This window comes from Rutidosis leptorrhynchoides, chromosome 2 (genome assembly GCF_046630445.1).
Source record: "Rutidosis leptorrhynchoides isolate AG116_Rl617_1_P2 chromosome 2, CSIRO_AGI_Rlap_v1, whole genome shotgun sequence".
Classification (NCBI taxonomy): Eukaryota; Viridiplantae; Streptophyta; class Magnoliopsida; order Asterales; family Asteraceae; genus Rutidosis; species Rutidosis leptorrhynchoides.
In genome coordinates, this window is record NC_092334.1 from 221,609,061 (window position 1) to 221,620,485 (window position 11,425).

Below are 11,425 nucleotides of genomic sequence, written 5' to 3' on the forward strand. Positions count from 1 at the left end.
TCTAAAGCAGCTAGAGCCGATTCTAGCCATGACTTAGATTCCATTTCCGCAAAGATAGATGCTGTGGAGAGACGAATGGAAAAGATGACTAAGGATATTCACTCAATACGAATTAGTTGTGAGCAGTGTGGAGGACCACATTTGACAAAAGATTGTCTCAGTATTGAATTAACAATGGAACAAAGAGAGAATATTTCATACATAAACCAAAGGCCTGGAAATAATTATCAGAATAATTATCAACCGCCAAGACCGATTTACAATCAAAACCAGAATTATAACAGAAATATTCCATACAACAACCAACAAGGTCCTAGCAATCAACAAGTATCCAATAATACTTATAATCAGCAAAGACCTAATTTTCAAAACAAACCACCACAACAAACCGATGATAAAAAGCCGAATTTAGAAGATATGATGACAAAGCTAGTTGAAAATCAAACGCAATTTTTCACATCTCAAAAACAAACCAATGAACAAAATGCTCAAGCATTTAGAAATCAACAAGCTTCTATTCAAAATCTGGAACAAGAAGTAAGTAACCTAGCAAGGTTAATAGGTGAAAGAAAACCGGGAAGTCTACCTAGTGATACAAATGCTAACCCCCGGAATGAAACAGCTAAAGCCATTACCACAAGAAGTGGTACAACACTTAAACCACCTGAAATACCTGTAACTTCTGATAAAGCTATTCCTACTCCACAAGAACCACAACCTGATCAAGATAAGGAAAAAGAACCGGTAGTTGAAAAGGTTAATGAAGATAACATAGTTAAGGATAAACCTTATGTTAAACCATACCAACCACCACTTCCTTACCCAAGTAAAATGAAGAAAGAGAAACTTGAAGCCGAGCAATCCAAATTCTTGGATATGTTTAAACAGATAAATGTAAATCTTCCTTTCATTGATGTGATTTCAGGAATGCCTAGATATGCTAAATTCTTGAAAGATCTAATCTCAAATAGAAAGAAAATGGAAGAACTCTCGGCTGTTACTATGAATGCTAATTGTTCAGCAGTGCTGTTGAATAAGATACCAGAAAAATTATTTGATCCAGGAAGTTTCACAATTCCATGTTTTCTGGGTAGTCTTAGTTCAATAGAAGCATTGGCAGACTTAGGTGCTAGTATAAATCTAATGCCGTATTCACTATACACTAAACTAGACCTTGGAGAATTGAAACCAACCAGAATAAGCATACAACTAGCCGATAGATCAATAAAATATCCTAGAGGGATAATGGAGAACATGCTAGTTAAAGTTGGTACTTTAGTATTTCCAGTAGATTTTGTTGTTTTGGACATGGAAGAAGATTCTCAAGTTCCTCTCATATTAGGAAGACCATTCTTAAACACGGCTAAAGCAATGATAGACGTGTTCGGTAAGAAATTGACCCTAAGTATAGAGGATGAGAGTGTTACCTTTTCAGTTGATAGAGCAATGCAACAACCGCAATCTACAGATGATACATGTTATTATATTCAAACTATAGATGCACATGCAGAATTATTAGAAGAATTTCCAGAATTACAAGGAACAGGAGAATGTTCTTTAGGAGAAGGTAATGAACCAATTGATGAAGCTGAAATGTTAGCTACACTTATAGCTAATGGATATAAACCAACAACAGAAGAAATTCAAATGCTAAAAGAAGAAGACAGATATCGATACAAATCATCGATAGAATAACCTTCGAAATTAGAGTTAAAGTCACTTCCAAACCATTTGGAATACGCTTATTTACATGGTGAATCTGAATTACCTATAATAATATCGTCTTCTCTTACTGAAAATGAGAAATCACAACTCATTTCTGTGTTGAAAGCTCATAAACCAGCCATTGCATGGAAGATTCATGATATTAAAGGAATAAGTCCTTCGTATTGCACACATAAAATCCTTATGGAAGAAGGTCATAAAACGTATGTGCAACGCCAACGAAGACTAAATCCTAATATGCAAGATGTAGTTAAGAAAGAGATTATTAAACTGCTAGATGCAGGTTTAATTTATCCAATCTCTGATAGTCCATGGGTAAGCCCGGTTCAATGCGTGCCTAAGAAGGGTGGCATGACTGTCATTACAAATGAGAAAAATGAGCTTATTCCTACTAGGACTGTAACAGGATGGCGTGTGTGTATTGATTATAGAAAATTAAATGATGCCACCAGAAAAGATCACTTTCCCTTACCTTTCATAGATCAAATGTTGGAAAGATTAGCCGGGAATAGTTACTATTGTTTTCTAGATGGATTTTCCGGATATTTTCAAATTCCAATAGCACCCGAGGACCAAGAGAAAACCACATTCACGTGCCCTTATGGTACTTTTGCTTACAAACGCATGCCATTTGGACTTTGTAACGCCCCTGCAACCTTTCAAAGGTGTATGATGGCGATTTTTCATGACATGATAGAAGAATGCATGGAAGTATTCATGGATGACTTTTCAGTCTTCGGTGATACATTTAAATCATGTCTAGTTAATCTGGAACGAATGCTAATTAGATGCGAAAAATCAAATCTAGTACTTAATTGGGAGAAATGCCATTTCATGGTTAAAGAAGGCATCGTTCTTGGACATAAAATTTCAAAAGAAGGAATTGAAGTGGATAGAGCTAAAGTAGATGTAATTGCTAAACTTCCACATCCCACCAATGTTAGAGGAGTTAGGAGTTTTCTAGGGCATGCCGGTTTTTACCGACGTTTCATAAAAGATTTTTCTAAAATTGCCACTCCTATGAATAAACTCCTATAAAAGGATGCTCCATTCATCTTTTCAGATGAGTGTATCAAATCTTTTAATATTCTTAAAGAGAAACTCACTAATGCGCCGATCATGATAACACCAAATTGGAATCTACCATTTGAACTAATGTGCAATGCAAGTGATTTTACAATGGGAGCCGTTTTAGGACAAAGGATTGAAAAACGATTTCAACCTATATATTATGCTAGTAAGACGTTACAAGGAGCATAAACGAACTATACAACTACTGAAAAAGAACTCCTCGCTATTGTCTTTGCTTTTGACAAATTTCGATCATATCTCGTTCTAGCAAAAACGGTGGTCTATACCGACCATTCTGCTCTTAGATACCTATTTTCAAAACAAGATGCTAAACCAAGATTAATCCGTTGGATCTTACTCTTACAAGAGTTTGATATTGAAATCCGAGATAAAAGAGGAGCAGAAAATCTCGCCGCTGATCATCTTTCTCGTCTTGAAAATCCTGAGTTAGAAGTTCTAAATGAATCGGCCATACAAGACAACTTTCCTGATGAATATCTATTGAAGATAGATTATAAAGAAATCCTATGGTTTGCAGACTATGCAAATTATTTAGTATGTGGATTCCTTGAAAAAGGATTATCGTACCAAAGACGAAAGAAATTCTTCAGTGATATAAAACACTATTTCTGGGAAGATCCACATTTGTTTAAAAGTTGTCCCGATGGAATAATACGCCGATGTGTATTTGGAGATGAAGCTAGTAAAATATTAAACCACTGTCACACAGGACCAACAGGAGGGCATTATGGGCCTCAACTAACAGCAATAAAAGTTTATGAAGCTGGATTCTATTGGCCAACAATTTACAAAGACGCACACCTTCTTTGCAAATCCTGTGATGCATGTCAAAGGGCCGGAAAAATAAGTCAACGTGATGAAATGCCACAAAATGTCATCCAAGTATGTGAAGTATTTGACATTTGGGGTATTGACTTTATGGGTCCATTTCCAAAATCTCATAATAATCTATATATACTCGTAGCCATTGATTATGTATCTAAATGGGCGGAAGCACAAGCTCTCCCAACTAACGATGCACGAGTTGTAGTCAACTTTTTAAAACATCTTTTTGCAAGGTTTGGAACACCGAAAGCTTTAATAAGTGATCGGGGTACTCATTTCTGTAATAATCAACTTGAGAAAGTTCTTAAAAGATATGGAGTAACTCATAAAATCTCCACCGCATATCATCCACAAACAAGTGGACAAGTTGAAAATACCAACCGAGCTTTAAAACGTATTCTAGAGAAAACCGTAGGATCAAATCCGAAGGAATGGTCCATTAAATTTGAGGATGCACTCTGGGATTTTAGAACAGCCTACAAAACTCCAATTGGAACCACACCTTTTAGACTTGTTTATGGAAAAGCATGTCATCTTCCAGTAGAAATTGAACACAAAGCATTTTGGGCTTTGAAAACATGTAATCTTGATTTACATGAAGCCAGACGTCTACGATTAAGTCAACTAAACGAATTAGAAGAATTAAGACATGAAGCATACGAAAATTCGTTAATCTATAAGGAAAGAACGAAGAAATGGCATGATAAAAGAATCAGAAGTTCAAAAGAATTTAAAGAAGGAGACAGAGTTCTTCTTTTCAATTCACGATTCAAGCTATTTCCTGGAAAATTGAAATCAAGATGGTCTGGACCATTCATAGTCAAAAGAGTTTTCCCATACAGAACGATAGAATTAATAAATTCAAATGGGATTGAATTTAAAGTTAATGGTCACAGAGTTAAAAATTACACACATGGTCCAATGGAAGTCGACAACGAAGTTAATCACAATTTCGACACCACAGCTAACTAAGTGTGGGGAGAATCAAGTCTTTAAAGGATAATATGTATTTCTGTTAGAGTTAAATTGTCTGTTTTCGTGTAGTTCTCGAAAATGGAACCCGAATGGTCTTTCCCTAGCAGACCCTAAAGAACTAGTCTTCTCCCCCCATTCTGAATTTTTATTTTTTTTAGGTTTTAACAAAATGAAGACTGCCTGTGAATTAAACCATGGTCTAATGCTACACGCTTTGATCACTAAAAGAAATAATGACATACTACCAAGTGAAATAGTATCAGTAATCAGAGAAAGAATGGACGGAGTTAGAAAAGAATCCAGATGCGAAGATAATAAGTTACAATTTGGTAAAGGAAAATCAAAATCCGCAGCGAAAAGAAGAGCACGACACCTAGAAAGATGTCACAAATGCGGAAAATGGTCACATGGAGGTAAATGTTCAAATAATCAAACCTATTCAAATACCGAATTTGTTACTTTATGCAGAGACGGACCGTTCATATGTTTAGAGGAAAAGACACTGAATGCTCGAGGTTACGCCTATGTAGCCATGGAAAACCAATTAAACCGACTATCTTATGAATGGGATAGATCATATAACTAAGAAATCTATTTCACAGGTATGTCTGTACAGTTTTTATTTTTATTTTTATTTTTAACCTTTTGATAATAAACGCTAATTTGTTCGCTAAAAAGTATTAAATTGGTATTGAATAAAATTAGGTTTGGCGACCGAAATTATTGATATCATTCAAAAATTTATTACATCACTGCGAAATTTAACGTTTATTCTTAAGGTATAAATATCTTTAATCAATCAACCCAAAATATTTCAAAAATTCGTCATGAGTTAAATTAGGTTTTGGAACCGAAATTACTTTACCGAAAAGAGGGGCGCATATTTTTGATAATATTTGATTGATTAAAGTGGGATAAAAAGACAAAAAGATTTTAAATTTTATTTTTACCATGTTTTTAAAATTAATATTTAAATCTTAAATTAATATTGTAAACTTTGTAAAAAAAAAAATATTTTTAAAATTGTAAATATTTGAAAAATTAATATAAGTTTGGTGTGAATTTATAATATGAATTTTTAAAATTAAGTTTGGTGTGAATTTTTAATTTTTAAAATATGAATTTTTAATTTTATGCATTTCAAATTTTTAAGTTTGGTGTGAATTTTTAATATTAATTTTGAATTTTATATTTAAGTTGTGTGAATTTAAAAACAAAAATTTACTTTATCTCATTAAGTTAAAAATATGATTTTTAAAATTCGTCGTAAGTTGAAGACTAGGTCTTTGAACCGAAATTGCTTTACCCGAGGGAGGGACGAGAACTTTTATTATCATTATTTTTAATCTTATTGAATTAAGGTATGCAAAAACATTAAAAAACCCAAAAATCTTAGCTTTTAAAACAATCGCTACAAAAAGACAAATTTTAAAATTTTGTCGAAGGACGGACTAGGACATCGATCCGAAACGACCTCGTCCTAAATAACAAGGGAAACAAAATTTTAAAATTAATTACTTAATTGTTTTAATAAGTTAAAGATTATAAAAAAAAAAAAAATACCAAACTCCGCGACTCGCGGAGTTTGGAGCTTTAATCTCCGCGACTCGCGGAGGGGTCGAAAAATCAGAAAAAAATATAAACACCCGAACTGATCAGTCCCAACACAGAAAAAAAAAAACTGCGAAAACCTGCGCGAAAAACCCGAAAAATACACCCCAAAATCACAATTTTTAACCGTTAATCATCAAATCTTTTGCTAAAATCATGTTGAGAAGGATGCTATCTAAGAATTACTCAAGAAAAACGGTAAATTTCTACACCTAAACACCATTTAATCCGAAATTTGATGTTCTTGAGCAATTTTTTCCCCAATTTGATTTTGATGCTTTTTAGTGTAATTAGGCTTAAATTATTTATGTATTATGCTTGTATAACCTAGATTGATGCTGTTTAACATGATTAGAAGCCTTAAACTTCAAATTTTGAGTAATCTAGGGTTTGTGTTCTTGAGCAAATTTGGGGCTTTTTGATATAAACAGGTTATGGCCGATTTTTGTCATGAATTGTTGCTAAATTGAGTAGTGTAACATGTCTAGGTAGTTAAATGATCCAAACTTTGAGCCTAAACATGATTTTGAGAATTAAAGTGGACTTTTTCAAGTCTAAAATTCATGAACTTGATTTTTGAAAGATAATGCCATTTGAAACTTGTTTAATTGCTAGTAATGATTATTTTGACATGTTATTTGAGTTGAATGCTTATGAACTTGGCAAACATTTTCGTATATGCTTATTTGAAAAAGTGTAGATTTGATGAAAATGTGAAAATAAGCTTAAGTTTAAAATGTCATTGTAATTATTTTGATTGATGATTTTGCTGACACTAATGCATATTTGGATGCACAAAAATTGTGTTTGATGTGTTTTGCAGACTGAAAGGGGTGAATCTTCATCCCAAGCCCGCAATGCTCCTGCTGAGAATATGGAACAACAGGAGGTGGATAACTACTACAAGCAGGATATACCTCATCCAGTCATGACCTTTTCCGATATGCACTTGGAAGAGTTGCACCCGAAACTGAGATTTGACAGACTTTGGATAGATTATCCAAAATACCAAAGGGGTTTGCATACTCTTCATTCTAAGGTTGTTGAGGTACCAAGGGTCATAGAATGGGGACCCTTAGAAGCTGTAGAATTGGCCGGGCCAATTAGGGAATTACTTGTACAGAGGTATGGTAATTCTTCTTTTAATGACTGGGTACGTTTATTCACCATGCGTAGACCTGTATATAAAGTATGGTGTGAAGAATTGTTATGTAGTATAGAGTTGAATGATCGGGTAGCTAATTTAACCGATCGTTCTTTTATTAGATTTTTGTTAGGCGGTTCGATGCGCCACATGTCTTTACTGGACATGGCTCAGGCTTTACGTATATATACGCCTGAGGAGTTAGCGTCTGCCGATTGTAGAGGATTGATACTAAACGGTAGAAAGATAGATGAAAATTTTGATACACACGGTGTGTGGAGTCAAATGACAAGCCATCACCGTTTCAAAAGGGGAAATTAATCTTATTTGGATATAGATAGAGCCGAATTAAGAGTGATACATAGGTTTTTAGCTAATTCGATTACACAAAGGGGTAAGAACAAGGAAAAAGTAAATGAACAGGATTTGTTTTACCATATGTGTATTCGAGACCCACAAAGCGCTGTAAGTATACCGTATTGTGTGGGTTATTATTTATCAGCTATGGTTCGGGGGATGCGACCGCATAGCATAATAGGATGTGGTATTTTTATTACTTTGATTGGTGAATATCTCGGTGTGGATATAAGTCGGGGGGGATTATTAGTAGAAGAACCGGAACCCCGCGATACTATAGGTTTAAATGTATATCATGGTGCGAAAGTTTTGAAGAGGCGAAATAACGCCGCAGTACGATACCATGGTAGACATCCACAGGTGGAGAGAAACCAACAGCAAGGTAATGTAGGAGGGGGGAATGAGATGCAAGAAATGCAAAGGTTTATAGCTTCTCAGGAATACGAAAATGCTAGACAGAGAGCATTTGAAGATTGGCAAGTTCATCAGAACCAAATCATAGCTCATTGCCAACATATAGGTAGAAACTATATTCCTACACCGAAACCCATCTTCCCTCCCTGGTCTATAGAGATGCAGCCACCATATCCTACGTATGACCCTGCCGAAGCATTCTATAGCACCTATGGTTATGCCTGGAACCCCTATTGGTACCAGTATCATCCCTAGTATACTTATTTTTTTTTTGTAATTTGTAATTATTGATACGTTTAATACTTTTGTTAAATATTGTAATCATTTTTATAATTATCTAACTTTTATTCTTAGATTTTAATAATTTTTGAATGTGGGGTAATATACCAAACTTCAAAAATATGTATATATGTTTGCAGTTTATCTTATGTACACAACAGGGTAAAACAACGCATTTTCAAAGACTGGCATTAAGTTCAGCAAAAGCAACTAATTTTGACGACAAGATGCAAAATATATGTGAAATAACAACAAGACGGAATGAACAAATGATGTGCACCATTTATCATTCAGCAAACAAACGCCAATATATTTGGAAACTTTGGTAAAATTTAATCATTTTCACACAAATCACCCTCAATAATTTAAATTGTTACTGATTTCTTGCAAATGAGGGCATTGCAAGATCTTAAGTGTGGGAAGGGGTTAAATTCTTTCGGATTTTAAAAATTTTTACTTTATACACTTGGTTACCATTAAAAATACTAGTAAAGCAGTAGTTGTATTAGAATCTAGTGCTCTCTGATAATAAAGAACAGCCCTAGTCTTATATACTGACTACCCAATTCTAGTAAAATTTTTAAAAATTTTCAACTAAATGAACTCAAATTCATGTTTATATATATTTATGAACGATAAAACTAGGTTTTAACACCGAAATTATTGTTACCTCAAAAAGGACATAAATTGAGAAACAAACCAAAATGTTAAAATTCATTTAAAATGGAATAGAGGACGATAAAAAGGAAAATAAAAGCCAAGTGTGGGAAAATTTACCAAGTTATCTTAAACATATGTCACATATATCTGTAACAAATAACTGAAAATACTTTTGCTTTGGACTAAACTAAACTGTTTTACCCGATGAAAGAAAAGAAGAGATGGATCTACACGATGAATCAATTCCATCATTAAAAGGAAGTAAAGTCTTCCGAAAAAGAAACGCGCTTCTTGATTTAGGTCATGAAGTTGTCGTCCAGACCAGCTGTAGGTTGACGAAAAATCTAGAAAAGTCATCACTAAAATCAGCAGGAAATCCACGGACCTCAGCATTAAACAGGGTCGCCAAGTGGTCAGATTTATCCTAACCATGAGAAGGATTTATCTCGTAAAATGGGGGGCACCATGCAAATTAGCTGGATAAGACTAATAAATCAGATCCCCAGAAAGGATAATCTCCTTAAAAGATCAAAAATCAGCTTTTAAGCCTGATATTACTCAATCCTTGAGATTGACCTTAAAGATTGAGAATTACAAACTCATGGAATTCAATGATATCTAAACTCGAGCTTGAACGAGAAAATATTTTGATCAAAATTACAAGCCGATTTGTTTTCTGAAAACTCTATTTTCAATGCGTTCATTACCATTGAACGTAAAATCCTAGGAATTCACCTGGAATTCATTAGGTCACCTGAACTAAATCGGGTGTTAACCGTAAGAACGGTGGTTGCATAGTGGTCAAAGACAGGACCTTGTGCCAGGCCGAAAAATTATAAGGGTGAGCTTTACTATTCCTCCTACCAAGGATAGTAATTGCATCCGACACGTTATAGACCATAATTAAAAGCATGTCAGGGGACATTGCTTTAACAGTTGCTTGTTCAACGCTTTCCTTTCAACCGGACGGTAGTTTACCGAAAGGTAATATACGGGACAAGTAAACTGGACGTGTTGCTTTCCAAATACAAGGTTAGCAAGTGGGTGACACAAAACCGCAAGTTTTGAGCTAAAATTTTCAAATCTGAAACCCACCAAACCCACAAAAATATTTTGCAAACACCGGTAAAGGGTTATTCCGGAAAACTTATCTAGGGTAAAAACTAGATTTAATTTTCAAAAGATCAAATGTTTTCATAAAGATCCAATTTCCTTAATGGATCTAAATTTTTATAGTCATGTGGAAATGTAAACCATATCGTTACTACCATTGTTTATACCGCCGTATAGAAATCACTGATGTACAAAGTGTGAAGAATAAAGAAGTGATTCTTGTATTTCAAGACGATATTGCTTGAGGACAAGCAACGCTCAAGTGTGGGAATATTTGATAATGCTAAAAACGAACATATATTTCATAGCATTATTCCTCAAGAAAGACAAGCTTTTAGTTGCAATTGTTCTATTTACAAGTGATATTCGTTTAAATAATAAAAGGTGAAGACAAAAGACAGATTCGATGAATTGAAGACGCAAACGACCAAAAAGCTCAAAAGTACAAAAGACAATCAAAGAGGTTCCAATTATTGATAAGAAACGTCTCGAAATTACAAGAGTACAAGATTCAAAACGCAAAGTACAAAATATAAAATTGTACGCAAGGACGTTCGAAAATCCGGAACCGGGACCAGAGTCAACTCTCAACGCTCGACGCAAAGGACTAAAAATTACAAGTCAACTATGCACATAAATATAATATAATATTTAAATAATTCTTATAATTATTTAATATATTATATTTATATTTAAACCGTCGGTAAACAAAGAGCCAAACTCCTCTGAGCTGTAAAAGTAAACTCCGTGACTCGCGGAGTTTGAAGGCAAAATTGGCCGCGAGTCGCGGAGCCCCAAAATGAAAAACTGCCTATAAAGCCAACCGAATTCTGATCGCAAATCATCATCTTTTTCTTCTTCTTCTCATACGTAAATTATATATATATCTTTATAATTTCTATTTTAATTTTAATTATAATTCTAATAATAAGGGTATGTTAGAGAATGTTGTAAGGGTGTAAGTCGAAATTCTGTTCGTGTAACGCTACGCTATTTTTAATCATTGTAAGTTATGTTCAACCTTTTTACATTAATGTCTCGTAGCTAAGTTATTATTATGCTTATTTAAAACGAAGTAATCATGATGTTGGGCTAATTACTAAAATTGGGTAATTGGGCTTTGTACCATAATTGGGGTTTGGACAAAAGAACGACACTTGTGGAAATTAGACTATGGGCTATTAATGGGCTTTATATTTGTTTAACTAAATGATAGTTTGTTAATGTTAA